Genomic DNA, 25577 nt, shown 5'->3' on the forward strand with positions numbered 1-25577 from the left:
GATGGAGGACATGTGGTTTAGAAGCAATATGTGTAGTATAGCTTAAGGATTTGGGTGGACAGTGAGCTCAGTGTGTTCATTTTGAGATGTGGGTGCCAAAAACTAATGCCAGCTTTGACTGCATTGACAAATATGCAGTGTCTAGAACCAGGGAGGTGCCAGTCTTGCTCTACTTAGCACTGGTCAGACCACAAAATGTTTTCCTTTATGGGCACCACACTCTGAGAGGAACATTGATAAATTGGGACAGCTTCAAACCCCACATTTCCCTAAAGATGGCTGTGGGTTCAAACCTCCCCCTGAAGCAGACCTAACCTCCAAGCTCACCACAGCCCAGCCCTGCCCACAGCCTAGCCTCAAGCCATATTGGGAAGCTCTCATTATCCAGAGAGCCACGAGTCCTGGAGAATTTGGGGTTTTATATTCTGCCTCTCAAGCTTTAGGGTCTTAAAAGCATGAATAAATTCAAGTGAGGGTCATTCTATTTTGTTACAAAGCATCATAAATAGCAACCTTTTAGATCACTGCCACCCACCACAACCCAAATTGTCTTCTATCTTTGGAAGACATTTTTATATCTCACAATCAAGCATGGAAGGGATGGAAATGTGCATAACAGGAGTTACAGAACAGTTGAAATGGATCACTTTCCAAAATTATTTGGACTCATCCTCATATAATTGTTTGGAGCAGTTCTTGCTGGTATTATGATTTTCCTCATGGTGGATGGTGTTTCTCCAGTGGATCATTGAAGTTTGATGGATCACACTCTGGGCCACACTTTACTCTACATTTCATGTCTTGAGGCTGGAGGTGGAGCATCTTTGAGCATGCTGTTACTGCGTTCTTTAAAAGAGTAGGTACAAAAAAGTCTGAGGTGCCCTTGTCATCCCTGTCCTTATATTGCCTGTTGTTATTGATGTTCTTGCTTTTATTGATGTTGCTGCTCTGTAATTATAGATCTTGATATTCTTGCTATTGCTTTGAGTTGTTTTTTTTGTTTGTTTGTTTTTTATAGAGTGGGAGGGAGAGAGAGGAAGGGAGAGAGAGAGAGAAACATCGACGTGAAGGGACACACCGAGTGGCTGCCACCCGCACGACCAACCAGGGCCGGGGACAAACTGCAACCGAAGTACGTGCCCTTAGCGGGAACCGAACCCGGGTCTCTCCGGACCGCAGGCCGACGCTCTATCCGCTGAGCCAAACCAGCCAGGGCTGCTTTGAGTTTTGACATTGCTAATATTGTTGGTGTCACTGGTGTTGATAGTACTATATGGAGTGCAGAATCTTACTAGAATTCCCCAAGTTAGTTTTCCTAGTTTCTTCAGAACACACTTGGTCTATCCATCACACATTTTTACTGGCTTTTCTAGAAGGATTCTGGCAGTGAGCTTGTCCAGGAGCTACAGAGGATAGTCTCTGCCTCACTGTTAGCTAAAGATTAATATTGAAATGTTATGTCATCCATTTGACCAGGGCTTTTATATCCCACTTTATTTCATAAAGGAATACCTTTCAAGCAGATTGTGAGCCTAAAGCTAATTAGAGTCAGCCTTAGCAGGTGAGAGTGTTCGGGAGATGAGAGATCCTCTCCTATTGGTACTGGCCCTTTGTTTTGTTTGTTTGTTTGTTTGTTTGTTTGTTTGTTTGTTTGTTTTGTTAATCCTTACCCATGGATATTTTTCCATCGATTTTTTTAGATAAAGGAGAAGAGAGAGAGAAACATCAATGTGAGAGAGACATCAGTTGGTTGCCTCACACACAACCCTGACCAGGGCCAGGATCAAACCTGCAACCCAGGTACATGCCCTTGACCAGAATTGAGCCTGTGACCCTTCGGTCTGTGGGCCAATGCTCTAACCACTGAGCAAAACCAACCAGGGCAGTTCTGGCCCTTTGAATAGTAGCAACTGCTACTCAATCAATTTCTATTTCAGCTTAGCCAATGGTTCACCAGCCTGACTACCTCGAGCCTTTTGATTAAGGTATTTTTATTTTATACACAAAATTATTTGTAACTGTATATTTATATGTGTGGTCATTTAATTGTCTGTCTTGCACACTTAGATGATAATAATTTTTATGGGGGCAGAGATTATCTTTTTTTGTTGTTCAACACTGTGTACTCTGGAGTCTGAAAGATTGCAGGTATTCAACAAATAAGTGAATAAAAGAGTCGATGGATGCTAATAGAAATCCACTTGCCTCTTGACATTCAAAGCACTAATACAAGTTAATGTTGTGCATATTTATTTAGTGGCATTTCATTTATAAACATCTAATGTGATTCAAAAAAGACAAACCAAAATGGAAACATTGGCAAAGGATTTAAACAGGCATTTTACAGAAGAGGAAAACCAATGGTTGTTAAAACTATAAAAAGATGTCCAATTTCACTGCTAATCAGAGATGTGAGAATTAAAACAATAAAAATATTATTTCTGATTAACAAGATTTTAAAGTTAAATAATTCCAACTTTGGCAAAGGAATTGAAAATCAGTAATCTCAAACACCGCCGGTGGAAATAAAAATTGGTTTAGCCATTTTGGAGGCAATTTTTTAGCATATACTAAATTTTTAAAATATGCATCCAAATGATATGATTTGCTTTAAAATAATCCAATGTGTATTGAGGGGTGGAGTATAGATGAAACAAGGCTGGTCATGTGTTGATAATTATTGAAGCTGAGTGTTATGCATCCCATGTAAGACCTACCAATTTCTCTGTTGATACCTATCGTAAAGGAGCATTCCTATACAAGTACACAAAGAGACCTCCCAAGAATCTTTTTTAGTGCTGTTTGTGAGAATTTGAGCCCAGCTGGTGTGGCTCAGTGGTTGAGCGTTGACCCATGCACCAAGAGGTTGCCAGTTCAATTTCTGGTCAGGGCACATGCCCAGGTTGTGGGCCTGATCCTCAGTGGGGGGCATGCAGGAGGCGGCCAATCGTGTTTCTATCTCTCTCTTCTCTCCCTTCCTCTCTCTCTAAAAAATCAATCAATAAAAAATTTTTTTAAAAGATTGGAATTTGAAAACTTAAATCAACATCAATAGTGACATAGTTGAATTTTAAAAAATGGTGCATCAGTACAACACAACACCACGCATCATTTAAATAGAACAAAATATGTCTAGATATCTAACCCAGTTTTTTGAGAAGATAAAATTGCAGATGAATGTGTACAGTATGACCATTTGTATAAAAAATAAACATTATGCATAACATCCAAAATATATTCTATAAAAATGTGTGTGTGTGAAAATCCTTAGAGAAGCACTTCTACCTGTAAGAATACACACCAAATGCAACAGTGATTTTTTCTGAGGAGTAGGGAAAAGGACTGGGACTAGGCTACAGGTGGGGCTGGTGGATATCAATTGTATCTGTATATTTTATATATTTCAATTTTTACAACGGGAATATATTAAAATATTATTTTAGTACCTAAAATATTTTTCAAATATCCCAAAATAAAAACATTTTATAACTTGGAAAGATGTTTATATTAAATTGTTAAATGAAAAGAAATAAATTACAAAACAATATAATCACAGTACAAGAATAAATATACACACAGAAAAATGTCTGGAAGGATGTACACCAAAATGTTTACAAGGTTATCTTAAGGTGGTGGTGGTAAAATTGTAGGTAATATTTTTTTGTATTTGTTTATCTGTGATTTTGCAGTTTTCTGTGATAAATATGTAACATTTGTATAATCACAAACAAGCAAAATTAAAGTATAAACTCACTGAATTTGACTATATAAATAGCCTCTATTTGAAGAAATCCAGGGAGCCCTGGCTATTGTGGCTCGGTTGGTTGAGCCTCATCCCATGCACCCAAGGGTTGATGGGTCCATGCCCAGTCAAGGCACAAGCCCAGGTTGCAGGTTCAGTCCCCAGTCAGGGTGTGTATAGAAGGCAACCAATCAACCAATAAATGTTTCTCTCTCACATCGATGTTTCTCTCTCTTTCTCACTCTCCCTTCCTCTTTCTCTAAAAATCAAAAGAAACATATTTTTTAAAAATTAAAAAATCAGTGAAGCAGAGAGAAAACCTAGATGAAAATCACTAAGTAGAAAGATCTCTGTCTTTTTGCCATTCCAAGCTCTCATCAACAAACACTGAAACACTGAGCACTTTATTCTGTGTTAGTCCCTGTTCAGGACATAGGAGTGGGGGTGGAAGTGAAAGAACTGAAACCAAATTCATGCCCTAAAATTGAACTTGTGCTTGAGGCTTTCTCGCTGCACTTGTCTTTGTACTTTTCACTGTTATCACCTTGCCAGACACTGGCTCCATCTCCTCAAACCCCCACCTTTATAGAACATACAGCCAGAAAATTTGCTTCCAATACACCCATTTTAGTCTCTAAATTCTTTCTGAAAAGCAAAAGAAGGAGACCCAATTCTTCTAAGTAGCTACTTCCAGTTTTCAATGGGCTACTCTAACATGGACTGAATTCTTTTTATTTTCGTTATCTCTCATGTGTGTTCTACCCCCACTCCCCAGCAAATGTACACACATAACCCTTCATAAACCTTCTTTTTTCTAAAATACATGTTTTCATTGCTATTAGAGATGTAAAGCATGCTCAGACTAGAAACTTGAACAATAACTAGAACAAAATATATGTAAAGGGAAACTATCCATAATCCTGCAACCAAGAGGCAAACACAGTTAACATTTTTGGTGCATTTTTTTCCAGTCCTTTTTCAAAGTGTGTGTGTGCGCTATCTGTTTGTTTTTCTTAATTGAGATCATACTCTTCATACTGTGTTTAGCCCTCCTTTATTCATTTAATACCATAGAATTGACATTTCCCCATGTTGCTAAATATTCTTTGCAATTATGATTATTAATAGCTGCACAACATCTCTTACAGTTATACCATATTTACTTAGCCACTCCCTGTAACATTTAATGTGGTCCATTATTGATATCTATATCTATTTGTTTTTATATTCATCTATCTCTATATATTTATCTACATCTGGTATATATCTCACTAAATTCATAAGCATATATATACAGAAGCATAAGTTTATTTTTATAACTCAATTTAATTTTTATTTTCAGCCTACAGTTGCTAAATTTGCAAAAATGTAACCTCTGCAGCAATGAATATCCTTGTACAGTACATACATCTTTGTCAGAATATCTGACTATTTCCTTAGGATAGATTCTTAGAGGTGGAAATATTGAGTCAAAGGATATAAACATATTAAAGGATCCTTAGTCATCCATGTATATATCCTTAAATAAGTAGGTAAGTAGATAAGTATAAATATTTGTTCTTATAGCCAGCTAGTTAGCTGGCTATAAAACATTTTTTAAAAACTTAAGGCTTTTGCTAGTTTCACATTAAAGGGAATTCCCTAAGGCCCTCATTCTACCTTATTCTAATTTTTAATAAGGATAAGCTTAGTTTGCAGCCCTTTAGGAAGAGATGGGCTCAAACTTATTTTACTTCTACACAGAGAAGTAAATTGTGCTCTGCTTGGGAGAGCTCTCATTAAAGACTGATCCTCTTGAGACCCTCTCCCATGAAAAGTGTCCTGACATGCAACAATGCTTTTGCATGCAAATCATAAGGATTAGCTCATTCTGTAAATTGGAAGTCATTCTCAGAGCTGCTATGAGAGTTATATGAAAAGGGTATATAATATTACCCAGTGCTTGGCATGTAGTAGGCATTCGATACCTTAGCTCAATCTGCTGATAACATTCTGGTAAGCATGGGGTAGTTAACCAATAAAGCAATTGATTATTTAATTGAATTGAACACTGGTCCAATTATTTATTGCAAAAGCTAAAATCTATCCTGTGGACTGGGATTATTAATTCCAGATTCAAGTAACTTAACCTGTTGTCAACTAGCATTTATTTATATTTGGAAAATGGGTTTAGAAGTAGTATATACATAGGTGTGCCAAAGCTATGTGTTACCCAAAAAATGTGTCTGACTTGAAAAACTTTAAATGGAATTAAAAAGATATCTATCCCTGAATATTAAGAGACCAATGAGCCCTGACCTGTGTGGTTCAGTTGGCTGAGCATCATCCTGTACACTGAAAGGTTGCTGGCTTGATTCCCAGTCAGGGCACATGATCAGGTTGTGGGTTTGGTCCACAGTTAGGGTGAATACAAGAAGTAACAGATCAAAGTTTCTCTCACACCTTAAAGTTTCTATCTATCTCTCTATCTCTCCCTCTACTTTCTTTCTCTAAAATCAATAAAAACAAATTTTTAAAAAGAGACCAATGAAAAGACATTCAAATAATCCATGCTAATGGCATTCAAATTGTTAGATATCCTGGAGTATTTAAGGAAAGTTTTGTGGAAAATATAAACTTTGAATTAAACCTTTAAACACCTGTATAGGTACAGAGAAATAGAAAGAGGATGATGGGGAGAGCAGCATAAACCAAGACATAAAGGTTGGAATAAACCTTGTGCATTAGGATAATTGAGTGGAACAAGGTGCAAAAGCAAGGGGTTAGAGACCCTGATGCTGAAATTAAAGCAAGACAAAAGGTATGGTGCTTTAGTGTACAGGCTCTAAAATCAGACTACTTGGGTTCAAATCTTGTGCTCTTCAGTTTTGTTAGTGGCAAAACATCACCAGAATGTTACCGGGCATTAGACCTCAGTTCACCAACCTCGGTAGCTGAGTTCTGGCTAGCAAAGAATTCAGAGTCAAGTCTCAAATACAAGCAAAAATGTATTTATAAAGTTACAGAGTTAGAACAAGTGAGCCATGGAAGAAGTGAGCTAGCTGGACTGCATGGGTTCAGGAAACAAGTTACAGAGACTAAATAAATAAATAAATAAATAAATAAATAAATACCTTAGGAGAAAGAAAGCAAAGATATATGTACCTAAGGGAAGGAGAGGGGAAAGGCTCAGGTGTGCAGAGAGAGAGAGAGGAGCATCATGTCTTCCATCCTGAGAGTTTTTATCCCCTCTCTAAAGGTGGGGATCTTAGCGGAGGATCTGAATAGAATATTCATTAGTTTCCCAGGTGTACCCTTTCAGAGTTGTGGTTTCTACTGGCTGGTTGGCATCAGGGCAGGGGGTCATTAGTCACCATAGCTGGTCTTAATTTTGGCCATGGCGCTGCCCTGCCTGGTTCCGCTGCTTCTCTGAGCCTGGAGCTGAACCACAATAGAGGCCTAGATGTTATCTCTAGTTTGCCCAAAACTCTGTCTCTGTGGTCAACAGACCAGAGGCTTTGTTCCTAAGATTATTTAATGTGGGTCAGAACCTCATTGTCTTAAGGGTTTAATGTTTAAGGGAGTGATTGTGCAAGAGCTTGTATGGGAGTCCCATGTGGCTCTTCTCCAGCCCCCTTGTTCCTCCTCTAAGAGAGTCTACCACATGACTGGCGACATGGCAGGGGAGAAAAGGTCATGGGAGTGTCTGAACGGCATTGCTAGCAATATGAAAAGTCAGAGGTTCTAAACTGAATGACCTACAAAATCTAGGGAGTCTAAACCACATGGCCAGTGATATGTCAGGGAAGGAAAACTCACCCTGGGGGTGAGGTTCCACCCTATAATTGCCCATGGCTAGGCACCTCGAGCTTTCTTCCTGAGTGACCTCCTGTACCTGGCCTATAGTCCTTGCTCTGTTCATGCCTGTTTAACTGTCTACTACAGTTTGACTTTGAACAAATAATTTAACCTCTCTAGGCCTCAGTTTCCTTACCTGTTAAAAAAAATGGGTAGCCCTGGTTAAGTGGCTCATTTGCTTGGAGCATTGTCCTGTACAACAAAAAGTGTCGGTTCAATTCCCACTCAGGATACATACCTAGCTTTTGCTGTCTATCCCTGGTCAGGGTGCATACAGGACTGATGTTTCTCTCTCTCTCCCTTCCTCTCTTTCTAAAATCAATAAAAACCTATCCTTGGGTAAGAATTTTAAAAAGGGTACTAATGCTAATGGTGTTTTATGAGGATTTAAAAGAAATTATATATATGGCTTGGTACCATATAAGGTCATGTGGGAATTTCAGCCTTATGGTTTAGACTCCCTAGACTTTGTAGGTCATTCAGTTTAGAACCTCTGACTTTTCATATTGCTAGCAATGCCATTCGGACACTCCCATGACCTTACAGAAGAGGTAAGATCTCTTAGAAACAGTCATATACACACAGAGTGATAGAAACACAAGACACACAGCCCAGCTGGTGTGGCTCAGTGGTTGAGCATCGACCCATGCACCAGGAGGTCGCCAGTTCAATTCCTGGTCAGGGCACAAGCCCAGGTTGTGGGCCCAATCCCCAGTGGGGGGCATGCAGGAAGCGGCCAATCGATGTCTCTATCTCTCTCTCCCTCTTCCTTCCTCTCTAAAAATAAATAAAGAAAAAGAAATGTTTAAAAATAAAAAGAAACACAAGACACACAAAGAAAGATCGTTTAGAGAAGAACAGTGGCAGATCTTTGAGCCTCATCTCTGAGGTTAGGAGATACAAACAAAGGCAGTTATCAATGAGAAGCAGCTACAGGTAAAAGAATGCCTTAATGTCATTGAACAACTCAGGATGGCAAGGGCTGTTTTATCTGGTGGGAGAAAATAAATCAATTCTTTGGTACATTTCCAGTTCCTGGAGCCCTAGGCATAAATGCTATTCAATTGGCCTTGTACTTCTGAGAGGCCTCTCTTCCCCTGAAGAACCCATTTTGCTGAGTACAAATTACTTCTGTTGATATTTTGAATCAGAATGTAAATGTGTCACACTTGTCTAAGCAATGGTTCAGTGTGACTCCTCCAGGTTTTAGGACCCTAAATCTGGAGAGAATGGACCAAAAATGAAAATTAACTGTGAGGTATTTTTAATGAAAGTGTGGTTAATGAGTCTTCAAAAAGCTTGAGGCTTTAGTGTTCCTTTAATTACATTTCCTCACAGGAACTGGATGGATGGCAACATTACTGAACTTTGAGTTTTGCTCTGCATTCTTCCCTTAGCTGAGGTGGGGGGAGGTCCATTTCTGAATCTTTGTTTCCTCTTCTGCAAAACAAGGAACTGAGTTCACCTCTTAACTTTCCTCCTAGGGTTTTTGAAACTTTCAACGGTGTGAGAGGACTTTTTGTTCGTGGGAAGCCCCATACACGTGAGGAAGTGGAGCTGGGAGGCTACTAATTATTAATGCATTCACCCAGATAAAACATGGGGTTCGAATGAGTACTATTTGAATAAATATGAAAAATCTTATGTGGTTGGAGGCTAATATGTTGTGGCCTGCATGTTTTCAGTGGAACTGCAACCAACTCTGAAAATATTCTGGAGGTCAGTGGATACATATGCTTTGGTGAACAAACATTTTCTTCCCGCCCAATCTCTAGGCCTGGAGGTGAAGTAAAAGCCAAAGCAAACAGTACATAGTCTGCATATTGATTTACCTGAGGCTGGTCCAGATGTCTGGAATCTGTCTCATTTTTAAGTTACTTTCTCCACATCAGCTCCCTCCCCTAGATTTTAATCTGCACCAGGAGACCTAGAAGCCAGGGGACCAGAGTTTGGATCTTATTCAGCCTGAGTTCATATTGTGCATCTGAGCAAGTTTAAAAATAATTTGTTTTGTTATTTTTGGTCTGCCTGACAAGTGAACTAAACAGCTTAGTTATTGTGGGGGGTGAAAGAGGGGCAGTGATAGCCTAGATAATGTATTTGCTTATAAACTTTAGGCATTGTGTCAATACAGAGAGAGGTTAAAGTCCAAAGTACTCTGCCTGGCACACAAATGCTGTCACAATCTGGATTCAGGTCTTACTCCCTCCTCCATCCCTTACCCTTTCTCCAAAAATGCCATGTCCTTTCCTCAAATCTATGTCTTAGTACTTGCTGGTACCTAGACCTGAAACTCACTCCCCCTTTCCCCCTTCTCTGGCAGGTAAATTATCCTATATCCTTGCTGACCCAGCAATTTCAATATGACTCTATCAATGCTCTAATAGCATTGGGTTATAATTATCATGTTTGTCTGTACTGTGAGAGAGACTGGGAGCACCCTCGAAAACAAAATCTATTCATCACCAGGTTTTAACAGTGTCTTTGGCACAGAATATCACTTGGCATTTGTGGAAAGAAAGAAGGGGAAAGAGAGAGGGTATAAAGAGAGAAAGGAGAAAAGAAAGCCACCTGGAAAGAACCTAGAATTCTAAGTTGAGTAATAAGGTTTGAATTCCAGTACAGCCACTTTGTAACTGAGTGATATAAAACAAATCACTTCACCTTTTTAAGCCTCAGCTTCCTTATCTGTAATATGGAACGAATTATCTCTAAGTCTGTCTGATTCACTGACTCCACCATGAAATGAAGAAGGGGAAGAAAGGAGGTAGAGGTGAAAGAAAAAAACAGAGACATAAAAAAACTGCCATTTGTGAGGAAGGGGATCAGTTTAAGGTTGTGGTTAAGTGCACCCCTGGTTGTAGGAAGAGCAATGACCACTAGAGGACAGTATTACAGCAGGGAAAATTTCCTCAGTATCATAAGGAACAGCCCACAGCTGGATGGGCCAAGTCACATAGGAGCCAGTACTGCTGGAGGCTCAGTCATAACTTACAGTTCCCTGTTAAGTTTGGTACATCATATCCCAGGTAATTGACACTACATGTATGGTTCACAACTGCCTAGTGTTCACAGCTGGAAAAAATTATTCATTATTTGTTTGTTAGAAATAAGGCCACCCTTCATAAGAGTGTTGGTGTCTATCACTAAATCATAATGTGTTTGAGTTCTCACAAACATGCTAGAATGCCATTGTTGTGCCATCTCATAACACAACAGTTATTAGATGGGTTTGTCTTCTTGTCCCTGAGGCTGTCTCACATCACTTCCCAAACACTCAGTCCCTCCTCAACCCCACTCCCATATTCTTCCATAAAGCACACCTTAGTTTATGGTACTTACCTGCTCAAAAACCACCAGTAACTCTTTATTGCCTACAGAAGAAAGTTAAAAAGCCTTAGCCTGGTACTCAAGGTTTACTATAATCTGCTCCCAAAGAAACTTTGCCTGTCTGCCGCCTCATTTTGCATCAACCTCCATGGAATGGCCAAGCTGGACTGTTCCCCAGTCTCTGAACATACGTACCCCTTCCCTGCATAGTTCTGTTGGCTTGACTTGGCTCCCTCCATTGGAATCTTCCACAAGATGAAACTCAATAACCTTTAATGACAGTTACATAACACTTTTTCCCATACAAGCCTCCCTAATTCCACTAACTCCAAGTTACCAGAAGCTAGAGACGTCTCTGGGATTTATATAAACTTCTCATTTACATTAGATTTGTTTCATTCATTTTTTTGCTTACTATGCATTAATTAAGCATTTATTATGTGTCGGGTACCATGTAAAGAGCTCAGAAATGGCCAAGGCTTTGTCATGCCCCTCCAAGAACTAAGTATATACATGGAGAATGGCACACATATCATACCATATTAGTTGTGTACATGTTGTGCAATAAGAGAAGTATAGGGGTACACAAAAGGACTGAAAAAACTAGGTTAGAGTCAGCCTGGAATGCCAGATAAAAAAGTTCAGATATGAAGACAGAGTGTGTTTCTTTGGATTAACGTTCTTCAAATACTTAGCATGTCAACATATATTTGGTGAATCACTCAATCCAAAATAACATGGTTCATTTGAAGGAATTTTTCCCCCCTACCACAAATTGTGCAGTCGAGTTTCCCACATTTGGGGAAATCACAGGGGTCAGCACATCCGGATTGCAGTGGATAAGCCTCGCCCTGGGGAAACCACCTTCGTGATCATGGTATCTCCCCTGCCAGGTAAGTATTAAAGGAATTTTTTAATTGAAGAGAGGGCTGAGGATTTGTGAGTTAGGCCAAGGATTCCAGATGAGGTGAGAAGGGCAATTACAGTAAACACTCATTTCCTTTACTATATGTGAAATTGTTTGGAAGAAACAATTATGACTTATTCAAATATGTCTTGTAGCAATTGCAATTGGGTATTTATTATTAGAAGTTTATGCATTTGTAGCGTTTCCATGTGGAAAGAGACCTTAGTGGGTATCTAACCCTTGTTCTAAAAATGAGGAAAAGGAAACTGTAAGAAATGAAGTGATTTGGTCAGAGTCATCCAGCTTATTAGTGTAAACGTTAAGACTAGGAACTCAAAGTTCAGTGCTCTTTTAACTCCTTTATATCTCATATTTCAAAACATTCAACAGTCCTCATTGTAGCTGAGATCCCCCAGCAGTAAAGATCTGACATATCTCCAGCATGTTGGTTTCAGAAGGAACTCTAAGGAAGATCCAGATATTGTATGCATGGGGAGACGGAGACCCATAGAGGAGAAGCGACTGGCTCAAGATCCCAGATCTGGAGCCAGATCTGGGGCCAGAACTCATTAGATATTTGTTGAGTGTAATTGAACAAATTCCCTCAAATCAAGGCATCATGTCTTACATCAGCTAACAAGTGATTACCCTTCACTTAGAGAATAAACAGGACCCCAATTGACATCATTTGTCATTTAGTCTTAATCTCGAGCATGTATACTTTTGCAAAAGTCTTCTCATAGCCTGGAACATTTGCCTTAGCAACAAGCATAATAACCAATGAGCTGCTCTAAGACATTTAAATAATTTGTAACTACCCAGAGAAAATTTTCCTCACTCTCTCTCTCCTTGGCTCTTCTCCTTCTTCCCTACTACCGCCAAAGAGAAAAAGAAAAGAAAAGAAAACATATATAATAATTTCCAGACAGTGGTTTTCTTTGTGGAAGTTGAAAGACTGTTTTCATAAGTTATGGGAACAGAGGGCTTCGAGGCTGAGCTGGGCAGAGGGAGAGCAGCTGGGCACCAGAACCTACCAGGCCTGGATGTTCAGACATTGGGTAGGAGTAGAAATGGAAGTGTTTGGGAGAACAGGATTTGGGGCTTCAGGTGCTATACAGTGTCCTGGAAATAAAAATACATTTTTGGTTTTTAATAAAGTCTGACCCAAATTCTCATCACACTTTGACATAAGCAGCAGAGACTGAGTTATTCCAGCCAAAGTGATAAAAGCTCCCTATGGTCTCTAAAAGTGAATAAAATGTGAGCAAGATTTATAAGCAGGGTCCTCCTTATATGGTAGATATGGTAGTTCTAAAATCACACAAAGTTCAACTTATAAGAGACCTTGGAAATCCCATCATTACAAGCATGAAACTGAGAGTCAGAGAGGTGAACAAGATGTATCCAAGCTCTTACTATTGTATTTCAGAGAAAATACTAAAAATTGGGTTATGATTCCAACCTGAGTGTGCTTGATGCATCTTTCAATCAGTAACGTCTTCGAGGCAACCCTCATTCTGAGTTAAATTACCATAGATTAGTTTTGTCTACTGTTCATATAACAAATGAATATATAATAACTGAACTTTATATAAATATGATCGTACAACATGCATACTTTTGTGTCTGGTTCCTTTCACTAAACATGTTTTTAAAATCATTTTATATTGTTCCATTGTATTAGCCATCTATGGCTCTGTAATGGTATTAGCAGATTAAAATAAAACATTTATTATTTCATAATTTATGTGGGTCAGGAGTCTATGCATGACTTTTTTTGGGTCCTTTGCATCAAGGTTTCATAAAATTGGAATCAAAATGTTGACCACGACTGGCAGTCTCAATTGGAGCTTGACTAGAAAAATATTTACTTCGAAGCTCACATGGTTATTGGCGGCCTTAGGTTACTTGTAGGCTGCTGGACCAAGGGCCTTAGTTTATTACTGGCTATTAGAAACATATTATCAATAAAGCTATAAGCATTTGCTTCTATTGAGTGTATTTCCAGGAGAAGAAATTCTTGGTTTATACAGCACACATAGCCCAACCAGAGTGGCTCAGTTGGTTGAGCATTGTCCTGTGCACTGAAAGGTTACAGGTTCGATTCCCGGTCAGGGCACATACCTGGATTGTGGGATGAGATCAATCCCCATTGGGGCATGTACAGAAAGTAACCAATTGATGTTTCTCTCTCACATCGATGTTCCCCCCGCCCCTCTCTCTCTCTCTGTCAGCATGTCTTCAGGTGAGGATTAAAATTAAATGAATAAATAAATAAACAGCACACATGATTCTAGCTTTAGTAGATACTTATATATGATTATTCTCAATCCTCAGTAGGGAGGTAGCTAGCACTATCCTTATTTTATAATGAGAAATCAGAAGTTTAGAGAGGCAAGGTGATTTGACCAAGGCCCCAAGGTATCATCCAAGTCAAGATTCAAACTAAGGTCTTGCTAGTTCCAAGACCCTTCATACCACAGCAGCATTTCACAAACTTCAGCAATTTGTATAATACCTTCACAATTTCTACCAGATCCTAAGCAATAACAGTCCATGAAGTTACTGTTTTCATCTGCTAGTAATTTTTTTTCCTAATACACACACACACACACACACACACACACACACACACACATATATAACTGATAAAATTAAAAGCAAGTATCCATGTACCACCTAAAATTATCTTGCATACCACAGATCAGTGGTGGTTGTACAATTTGGGGAATACTTGTCTAGCTATATATTGCAGTTGGGTTTACATTCTTCTTCTTCTGGCACTATCACCATTTTCTGATGCCCTTAGACAAGCTCTTTCCCCTTTCTGGGCTCTACTTTTACCTATATGTACAAAGACAGATTTGGAATAAATCATTTAGAGGCTCTTTTAGGTCTCCCTTGTTTTCTGAGTCAGAGATAGCAATAAACAGAAACAGATAACACACTAGTATACATCAATAGAAAGATGGGGATGTTTAAGTCCATCCATGTCTCTCTCTTATGCAGTGGTAAAGGCCTTGCTTTCTGTCACCCACATCTGTGTGCACATTTGCTCTTTTGGACAGAGTATGCACATGCATACACATTTTTCTGCTTAGGTAGAAGGGGAAAGATATATGTGTGTGTGTGTGTGTGTGTGTGTGTGTGTGTGTGTGTATATATATGCATTTCTAGTACATGACACTCCCTTCCATCATCCACTGCACCTACAATGCCTCCAGTTCCCCAGCTTGCCACTTTATTTCAGCCTTTCAGTTATTTATTTTCAAAGAGTAAAACTATTGCTTGTTATTATTTGTCTTTTCAGCAAGACTTCCTTGTGAATGCAGAAGTTTAGGGACCCAAACACAGCCACGAAGTAAGACCTCCTTCTCAATGTGGTATTGGTTGTGCAAAATTGTTACTATTGTTTAGAAAATATCACAAAGGGTCATAATTTTCAGTTCCAGATTCAATTAATTTCAATTAGTTGTTTACTTATTTTTATATTAATTTGTTTTTGTTACAGATGTTTCTCCTTTTTCCCCAATTGACACCCTCCTCCCCATTCCCCCTGCCCCATCCCCAGCTTTGTTGTCTATGTCCATTGGTCATGCATACATCCATATAAGTTCTGTGGTTTATCTCTCCCCCCCCAACACCCCCTCCTCTGAGGTTTGTCAGTCTGTACCCCACCTCTATGTCTCTGGGTCAATTTTGTTCATCAGTTTGTTTAGTTCATGAAATTCCACAAATAAGTGAGATCATGTGATATTTGTCTTTCTCTGCTTGGCTTGTTTCACTTAGCATAATACTCTCCAGGTCTCTCCATGCCATCTAAAAGGTCAAGAGATCTTTCTTTCTTATAGCTGCATAGTATTCCATTGTGTACATGTACTACAGCTTTTTTATCCACTCATCTACTGATGGACACTTGGGTTGTTTCCAGATCTTAGCTATTGTAAATAGTGCTGCTATGAACATAGGGGTACATATAATCTTTCTGATTGATGTTTCAGGCTTCTTAGGGTATATTCCTAGAAGTGGGATCAACTTTTAACTTTTTTTTTTTTTGCATTTATCTTAAGATAGAGTGGGAGGGAGAGAGGGAGGAAAAGAGAGATAGAAACATCATTGTGAGAGATACATCAAGTGGTTGCCACCCACACGACCGCAACTGGGGCCTGGAACAAACTGCAACTGAGGTACGAGCCCTTAGTGGGAACTGAACCTGGGACTCTCTGATCCACAGGCCTACGCTCTAACCACTGAGACAAACCGGCCAGGGCTCAATTTTTAACTTTTTGAGGTAACTCCGTAGTGTTTTCCATAGTGGCTGCACCAGTCTGCATTCCCACCAGCAGTGTACTAGAGTCCCCTTTCCTCCACACCCTCGCCAACACTTGTTGTTTGATGATTTGTTGATGGTGGCCATACTGACAGGTGTGAGGTGATACCTCATAGTTGCTTTAATTTGCATCTCTCTGATGATTAGTGACGTTCAGCATTTCTTTATATGTCTCTTGGCCCTTTGTATGTCCTGTTTGGAGAGGTGTCTATTTAGATCTTCTGCCCATTTTTTAATTGGGTTCTTTGTCTTCCTTTTGTTGAGTTGTATGAGCACTTTATATATTTTGGAAATTAACCCCTTATCTGATGCATCATTGGCAATTATGGTCTCCCATATAGTGGTTTCCCTTTCCATTTTGATGGTTATTTCTTTTGTTGTGCAGAAGCTTTTGAGTTTGATGTAGTCCCATGTGTTAATTTTTTCCTTTTTTTCTGTGGCCTTAGGCATTGTATCAGTGAAAATTCTGCTGCATATGATGTCTGAAATTTTGTTGCCTGCATTTTCTTCTAGAATTTTCATGGATTCACGGGTTACATTTAAGTCTTTTATCCATTTTTTTTTTTTTTTATCCTCACCTGAGGACATTTTTCTATTTTTTGTTCAGGTAGAGTGGGAGGGGGAGAGAGGAAGAGAGAGAGAAACATCGATGTGAAAGGGACACATCGAGCGGCTGCCACCCGCACGACCAACCAGGGCCGGGGACAAACTGCAACCGAGGTACGTGCCCTTAGCGGGAACCAAACCCTGTCTCTCGGGACCGCAGGCCGACGCTCTAACCGCTGAGCCAAACCGGCCAGGGCTAAGTCTTTTATCCATTTTGAGTTTATTCTCATGTATGGTATAAGTTGGTGATCTAGCTTCATTTTTTTTTTGCAAGTAGCTGTCCAATTTTCCCAACATCGTTTATTGAAGAGACTGTCTTGACTCCACTGTATGCTCTTGTCAGCTTTGTCAAATATTATTTGAGCATATTGTCTAGAGTCAATTTCTGGGGTTCTCTGTCTTGTTCCATTGATCTATCTGCCTGTTCTTATGCCAGTACCAGGCTGTTTGGATTACAGCGGCTTAGTAGTATAACCTGACATCTGGTAATGTGATCCCTCCTACTTTGTTCTTCTTTTTCAAAGTTGTGGCTATTCAAGGTCTCTTTGTGGTTCCATATAAACTTTTGGAGTGTTTGTTCTAGTTCTGTGAAATATGTCATTGGTATTTTCATGAGGATTGCACTGAATCTATAGATTGCTTTGGGTAGTATGAACATTTTAATGATGTTAATTCTTCTAATCCATGAACAAGTTATATGCTTCCACTTCTTTATATCTTCCTCTACTTCTTTTTTCAATGACCTGTAGTTTTCTGTGAAGAGGGTCTTTACTTCTTTGGTTGAGTCTATTCCTAGGTATCTTAATTTTTTTGCTGCGATGGTAAATGGGATTGATTTTTTATTTTCTGTTTCTGTGAGTTCATCATTGGTGTATAAGAATGCCATTGATTTCTTGACATTAATTTTGTATCCTGCTACTTTGCCAAATTCATTTGTAAATTCTAGTAGATTTTTTATGGAGTCTTCAGGGTTTTCTATGTACAATATCATGACATTTGCAAATAATGACAGTTTCACTTCCTCCCTTCCAATTTGGATCCCTTTATTCTTTCTTCATGTCTAATCGCTGTGGCTAAGACTTCCAGTACTATTTTAAATAAGAGTGGTGAAAGTGCACATCCCTGTCTTGTTCCCATTCTTAAGGGAAATGCTTTTAGTTTTTGCCCATTGAGTATGATGTTGGCTGTAGGTTTTTCATATATGGCCTTTATTATGTTGAGATGTGATCCCTCTATTTCCACATTGCTGAACGTTTTTATCAGAAACGGGTGTTGGATTTTGTCAAATGCTTTTTCAGCATATATTGATATGATCATATGGTTTATGCCTTTCCTTTTGTTTATGTATATCACATTTATTGATTTGCGAATATTGTACCAGCCTTGTATCTCTGGGATGAATCCCACTTAGTCATGATTAATAATTTTTTTCATGTAATGCTGGATTCAATTTGCTAATATTTCTTTAAGGATTTTGGTATCTATGTTCATCAGGAATACTGGCCTGTAGTTTTCTTTCTTTGTAGTGTCTTTATCTGGTTTTGGAATTAGGATTACACTGGCCTCATAAAATGAGTTTGGAAGTGTTCTGTCTTCTTGGATTTTTTGGAATAGTTTGAGGAGAATGGGTCATAGATCTTCTTTGAATGTTCGGTAAAACTCTCCCGTGAAGGCATCTGGGACTAGGCTTTTGTTTGCTGGGAGTTTCTTAATTACATGTTCAATTTCTTTTGCTGTTATTGGTCTGTTCAAGTCTTCTATCTCTTTCTGCTTCAGTTTTGGGAGGCTGTGTATTTCTAGAAATTTGTCCATTTCTCCTAGATTGCCCAATTTTTGGCATATAATTGTTCATAGTATGTTTCGATGATCCTTTTTATTTCTGTGGTGTCAGTTGTTACTTCTCCTCTTTCGTTTCTGATTTTGTTTATTTGGTTTCTCTCTTTTTGTTTCTTGATAAGTCTGGCTAAAGGTCCATCGATCTTGTTTATCTTTTCAAAGAAGCAGCTTCTTTTGATCTTTTGAATTGTTTTTTTAGTCTCTATGTTATTTATTTCTGCTCTGACCTTTATTATTTCCTTCCTCCTACTAGCTTTGGGTTTCTCTTTTTGTTTACTTTCTAGTTCTTTAAGTTGTAGGGTTAGAAAGTCAATTAGGAATTTTCCTTGTTTCTTGAGGTAGGCCTTTAGTGCTATGAACTTCCGTCTCAGGACTGCTTTTGCTGTGTCCCATAGATTTCGTGTTGTTGTGTGTTCATTTTCATTGGTTTCCAGGAAGATTTAATTTCTTACTTGATCTCGTTAGTAGCCCATTTGTTGTTTAATAACGTGCTATTTAGCCTCCAAGTGTTGCTCCTGTGACAGCCACTGACATTGGCATGCACAAGAGTCTCTCCCAAGAGGCTTAGAAACAACATATCCAATGGGCAGCTTCAGACAACATCAGAGCAATGTTCCATTAGCTTCCAAAAGCAGCATACCCAAAGGGAGATCTCAGCAAACACCACACCCTGCTGAGGCAAATTCTGTTTCATGTGGTCAGCACCTATACAACAGCTCATATGCCATGGTTAGGGTTGAGCCTTACAATCAGCCAGCCTGAGGATCAATCTCACATATGAATGGGCCAATGGTAATCAAGATTCAACAGAGTACCCAGCTCAGGGGATCAAAATGACTACACCACTGGACCCCACAGGACACCTAATACACAAGGCCATCACACAAGAATGCAAGTCAGAGCAGATGTATCTACTACACAGAAACAAGCACAAAAGCAACCAAAATTTGGAGAAAAAGAAACATGCCCCAAATGAAAGAACAGGAAAAATTTCCAGAAAAAGAAATAAATGAAATAGAGACAAGCAATTTATCAGATATAGAATCTAAAGAAATGGTTATAAGGATGCTCAACAGTGTGAAAAAAAGACAAAAACCATAAAAAAGAACCAATCAGAAATGACTACAGTCGTTTCTCGCCACTTCGCGCTTTGACTTTTGCGGTTTCACTCTATCGCGGTTTTTTCAAATATAGTATAGCATAAATAAAGAATCCTACTTTGTGGAAATTCGTTTATCATGGTAGAGTCTGGAACTGATTAACTGTGATAAATGAGGGCCAACTGTAATACAATATCTGAAATGAAGAATACACTGGAAAGAATAAACAATATGTTGGATAAAGTAGAGAATCAAATCAGCAATTTGGAAGGCAAGGTAGAAAAAAAGCCCAAGTAGAGCAGCAAAAAGAAAGAATTTAAAAGAATGAGGCTAATTCAAGGGACCTTTGGGACAATATGAAGAGTAACAATATCCAAAACATAGGGGTACCAGAAGGAGAAGGAATCAAGAACCTATTTAAAGAAATAGTGACCAAAACTTCCTTAACCTGGTGAAGGAAAAAAAGACATACAAGTCCAGGAAGCACAGAAAGTCCCAAAAAAGTGAACCCAAAGAGGCCCACACAAAAACGCATCATAATTAAATGGGAAAATTCAAGACAAACAGAGAATCTTAAAAGCAGCAAAAGAAATACAATTAGTTTACCTACAAGAGAACCCCCACAAGACTGTCAGCTGATTTCTCAACAGAAATATTTCAGGCCAGAAAGGATTGGAGTGAAATATTGAAAGTGGTAAAAAGCAAGGATCTACAACGAAGACAACTTTACTTAACAAGGCTATCATTTAAAATTGGAGGAGAAATAAAAAGCTCCCCAGACAAGTAAAAACAAATGGAGTTTATTATTACGAAATCAGTATTACAAGAAATGTTAAAGGGCCATCTTTAAGAGAATAAGAAGTAAAAGAAAAAGGAGGAGGAGGAGAAGAAAGGGAAGAAGGAGGAGAAGGAAGAGAGAAAAACAGTTAAAATAATAAAATGGCAATAAATAAATATGGATCAATGATCACTTTAAATGTAAATGACTTAAGTGCTTCAATTAAAAGACATAGAGTAGCTGAATGGATAAGAAAACAAGAACTATATATATGTTGTATATAAGAGACCCACATCAGAACAGAAGATACCCACAGACTACAATTTTTAAAATGGAAAAAGATATTCTATGAAAATGGAAAGAAAAAAAAGCTAGAGTAGCAATACTTGTGTCTGACAAAATAGACTTTAAAACAAAAGTTATAGCAAGAGGCAAAGGATACTACATAATAATAAAGGGAATAATCCAACAAAACAACATAACCCTTGTAAACACTTGTGTACCCAAAGTAGTAGTACTTAAATATGTAAAGCAAATCTTGGTGCTCATGAAGGGAGAGATTTACAGTAATGCAGTCAGAGTAGGGGATTTTAACATCCCATTAATGTCAATGAATTAATCTTCCAGACAGAAACGGACAAAAATGGCAAGCTTAAATGACATACCAGATCAGATGGATTTAATTGATATGCAAAGGAATAGAATATACATTTTTTTTCTAGTGCACATGGAACATTTTCTAGGATAGACCACATGTTAGGACACAAAACAAGTCTCGATAAATTTAGGAAGACTGAAAATATATCAAGCATCTTCTCTGACCATAATGGTATGGACAAGAAATCAATTTAAAAAAAAACAAAAAAACAAAAAAAAACCTGAAAAACACATACGAACATGTAGGCTAAATAACATATTCCTAAACAATGAATGTGTTAACAATGAGATCAAGGAAGAAATCAAAAGACACTTTGAAACAAATTAAAATGAGAACAAACAACCCAAATTTATGGAACAAAGAGAAAACAGTTCTAAGAGGAAAATTCATAGCATTATAGGCCTACCTCAAGAAACAAGAAATGTCCCTAATAAACAATCTAACTTTACACTTAAAGGTTCTAGAAAAAGAACAAACAAAGCCCAAGGTGAGTAAAAGGAAGGAAATAATAAAGATCAGAACAGAATTAAACAAAATAGTCTTTAAAAATACAAAAGATCAATAAACCCAAAGCTGGTTCTTTCAAAAGATACACAAGATGGAAAAACCTTTAACCAGACTTTTCAAGAAAAAAGAGAGAGGACCCAAATAAATAAAATTAGAAATGAAAAAGAAGTAAAAACTTTAACCAAAGAATTTCAAAGGATTGTTAAGAAAATATTATGAGCCCGGCCAGTGTGGGTCAGTGGATTGAGCATTTTGCCATGGACTGGGAGGTTCCAGTTTGATTCAGGTCAGGGCACATGCCCGGGTTGCAGGCTCCATCCCAAGTAGGGGGCATGCAGGAGGCAGCCAATCAATGTTTCTCTCTCACATCGATGTTTCTATCTCTCTCTCCAAAAAATCAATAAAAACATATTTTTTTAAAAAGGAAAAGGAAAATATTATGAACAACTATATGCCAACGAATTGGAAAATCTGAATAAAATGGTTAATTACTAGAAACATACCATCTTCTAAAACTGAATCAGAAGAAAGCAAAGGATCTGGACAGATAGATTCCAACTAGTAAAACTGAAGCAGTTGTAGTCCTTATCAGGGAGGGGCAAAGAGAATATCATCTTGTCTGGTTTATTCCGTTTTGTTTGGACCAGAAGTCTTAGGAGAGTATTTTTATACCATGTCAAGTAAAGGTATTCTTCCATATGGGGCTTCCTAGGGCTCCATCCCAATGCAGCCATTCTACCATAGCAAGGATTGAGATAGAAAAGGGTGGGAAAATAACTGATATTCCAAAGAGGTGGACTCCGGTGGCTGAATTTCTAGGCATTTTAATGTGTAATGGACATGTTTTTAAGGCTCTGAGTCTGGGTTTATGTCCTCATAGTCTGAGTTACCATTCATGCCTGTGAACTTTTTCTCCTATGGAAAGGCTAAAAAGGATCTCATCCTGACTGCCTCAGGATTACTTTGTTTCTGCAAGTTTGGGCTCTGGTTTTTCAGCCACTATATGGCCTTTAAACCACCAGACTGGGATTCCAGGTCTCTGAATAAAAGTGTGGGAAATAGTTACAGGCCAAGGTTTTTCATATGTGGACAACTTGGGGTTAAGAGGCTTTCCTGTAGCACAAAAGAGAAGTTATTTGGCCCCTGCATCCCTACCATAAAGCCAGGTTTCATTCTCATTTGAATTTACTATTGTGTCTTAGACAGAGCCATGGAATTTTCTAGCTGAGAGAGTATTGACAAGTCATAGAGGCTGTCTTTTTCAACATTACTGGGGAAACTGAGGCACATAGAAGAGAAGAGGCCTACATGAAATCACCCAGTGAAGCAATGACAGAGCTGGGATGAAGATGTAGGGTTCCTGACTTTCAAGGTTCTTCCAACTGAGCTAAATATTATAGCCACACAGATTTTTGGTGTTGGACTCAGTGTGAGATTTCATAGTGACATGGACAAACTGGAGTATGTCCAAAAGTTAGTGAGGAGTCTGCAGAAAGGGCTTCTAATAAGGACCATGAGAAACCTTTGAAGGAACCAAACCTATTTAGTCTGGAGAACAGTTTAGGGAGACATGTTCTCTGCTTTTAGATCTTTAAAGGACTATTACAGGAGAAGGGAGCATATGGACTCTGAGTGGTGCCACGCAGGCCCTAGTTGATAAAGCTGGGGCCTGTGGGTGGGAGCCACAGAAAGATATATTTCAGTTTAACAGAATAAATAAATAAATAAATAAATAAATAAATAAATAAATAAATAAATAGTAGAGTTGTTCAGAGATGAGATGGGCTATCTTAGAAAGGAGCAAGCTTCCTGTCACTGGGTTGTGACTGGAACTAGAAAACCATTTGTACGTATTGCAGTAGGAGAAATTCAAGGCTTAAATGGGTGAAGATTGTACCAAAGATCTTTAAGGAGACCTCCAACTGTAAGTGTCTGTGTGTGTCATCCTGGCTAAATTGTGTACTTATGTAATCTGAAGCAAATCATCTGACTATTTGTGATTCTGTCCCACCATCATATGCCCAATGACAAAGAAGACAACTGCATCACCATCCCAGAAAGAGAAATATGTTTCTTTTGAGGATACTGACTTGTCTTCAAGAACTTGATTGAATTTGAGGTCACAACTTGAGCCCTGAATTTACTGAAATTCTGGCAGAGGCAGATAGACCACAAACAGATGTCACTTTATGCAAGTTAAATCCATGCTTCTGGGAATTCAAAGGTGCTTCTACAGAATGCAAAAGCATTCCCCTGGGTTGAAGGGGCGTAGGTAGAATGATTCATCCCACTATTGAGACTGGCACATTAATACTCAAAGGACTGGTCATTTCAAGTTTAACATTACATATAATCTCCCTTCTAGAATCTGATCCCATTTTATCTTTGCAATTTATCTCCTACTACCTCTTAATCCCATGTATTTATAACAGTGAAGTGCTCCTTTCTTGACTTCTCCCTCTGCTGGCCTGACTGAAAGCTGCAGGAAAGCAGAGACCTAAGCTTTTTCATCCCTGCATTTCTCCCACTGCCAAGCACACAGTGAATATGGCTTTGATTGAATGTCTTGTCTTACCTCAGGAGTTACATCTAGGCATACCCCTGAGCACACAGCTTGGCATCAGGACACATTCCTGATCCCCGTTGAATTTAGTTATCCTAAATTCTCCATCCTGAGTTCTGTTGAGTGAGAAGAGCTAACCCTGAGCTTTACGGAATATTTCCTATGTGCTAGGCACCACTCTGAGCACTTATCATGCAGCAACTCATGATAATATTCTTCAAATAATCTCCATTTGACATAGGAAAAAAATGAGGCACAGAGAGGTAAAATGACTTGTCCTAGGTCATGCAGCTAAGAAGCTGGCAGTGTTTATCTTCAAACTGAGGCAACTGGCTCCATAAGCCACAAGGCATAAGGGCCTGGAAGTAGGAGTTAGGGGCTGAAGTGGAGAGAATAAGTTAGTGTAAGCTTTAGAATCCATGCTAAAGAGATAGCTGGGCTTAAATAATGGGGAAACATATAAAAACAATAAAACAAGTGTAATATTTGGTCAGATCTTCCCAACCAGGAACATTTTTAAACATTTATTTTCCAAATCATCCCACTCATGATATTTTAATACCACAATTCTACTGTTTATCTGTTCATATACTGTGACACTTTGTAGGGTCACAAACTAGTGTTATAGCTAAAAAATTCCCCCCAAAACCTTCAAAAGCCAATTTTCACCTGTTTGGGGGCTACCTGATTTCAGAACACATAATAATAGCTTGCTATTCAAAGTGTGGTCCTAAATCAATGACATTGGCCTCACTTGGAGTTTGATAGAAATGCAAAATCTCAAGCATAACCCAAACCTACTGAATCTGAGTCTACATTTTTAAAAGATTTCCAGCTCGGCCTGTGTGGCTCAGTGGTTGAGGGTCATCCCATGGACTGAGGGGTCACCAGTTTGATTCCTGGTCAGGGCACAGGCCCAGGTTGTGGGCTCGATCCCCAGTAGGGGGCGTGCAGGAGGCAGCTGATGGATGTTTCTCTTTCATTGATGTTTCTATATCTCTCTCTCCTTTTCCCTTCCTCTCTCTCTAAAAAACCAATAAAAACATACTTTAAAGACAAATAAAAAAATAATAAAGAAAAGTCTGGCCGGTGTGGTTCAGTGATTGAGCGTGGACCCATGCACCAAGAGGTCACCAGTTTGATTTCCGGTCAGGGCACATGCCCAGGTCGTGGGCCAAATCCCCAGTGGGGGGCATGCAGGAGGCAGCCAATCGATGTTCTCTCTCGTCGATGTTTCTATCTCTCTCTCCCTTCCTCTTTCTCTAAAATCAATAAAGAAAGAAAAGCACTGTTCTACAAGGTTTCTCCCCAAAACACAAAGCTGATTATCTCTGGTTAAGATGATTAGAACAGTAGCATTCACATACACCAAGAAACTCAAGA

The 25577-nt window shown here is 38.7% G+C and overlaps 2 pseudogenes; one reads left to right on the forward strand and one right to left on the reverse strand.

The window, feature by feature from the left end:
- Positions 1-25577, forward strand: part of LOC118636060 — a 59247-nt pseudogene that overhangs the window by 17015 nt on the left and 16655 nt on the right.
- LOC118636870 lies at positions 11658-11810 on the reverse strand (annotated as a pseudogene).

Source organism: Molossus molossus, unplaced genomic scaffold (assembly GCF_014108415.1).
Source record: "Molossus molossus isolate mMolMol1 unplaced genomic scaffold, mMolMol1.p scaffold_m16_p_2, whole genome shotgun sequence".
Taxonomy (NCBI): Eukaryota; Metazoa; Chordata; class Mammalia; order Chiroptera; family Molossidae; genus Molossus; species Molossus molossus.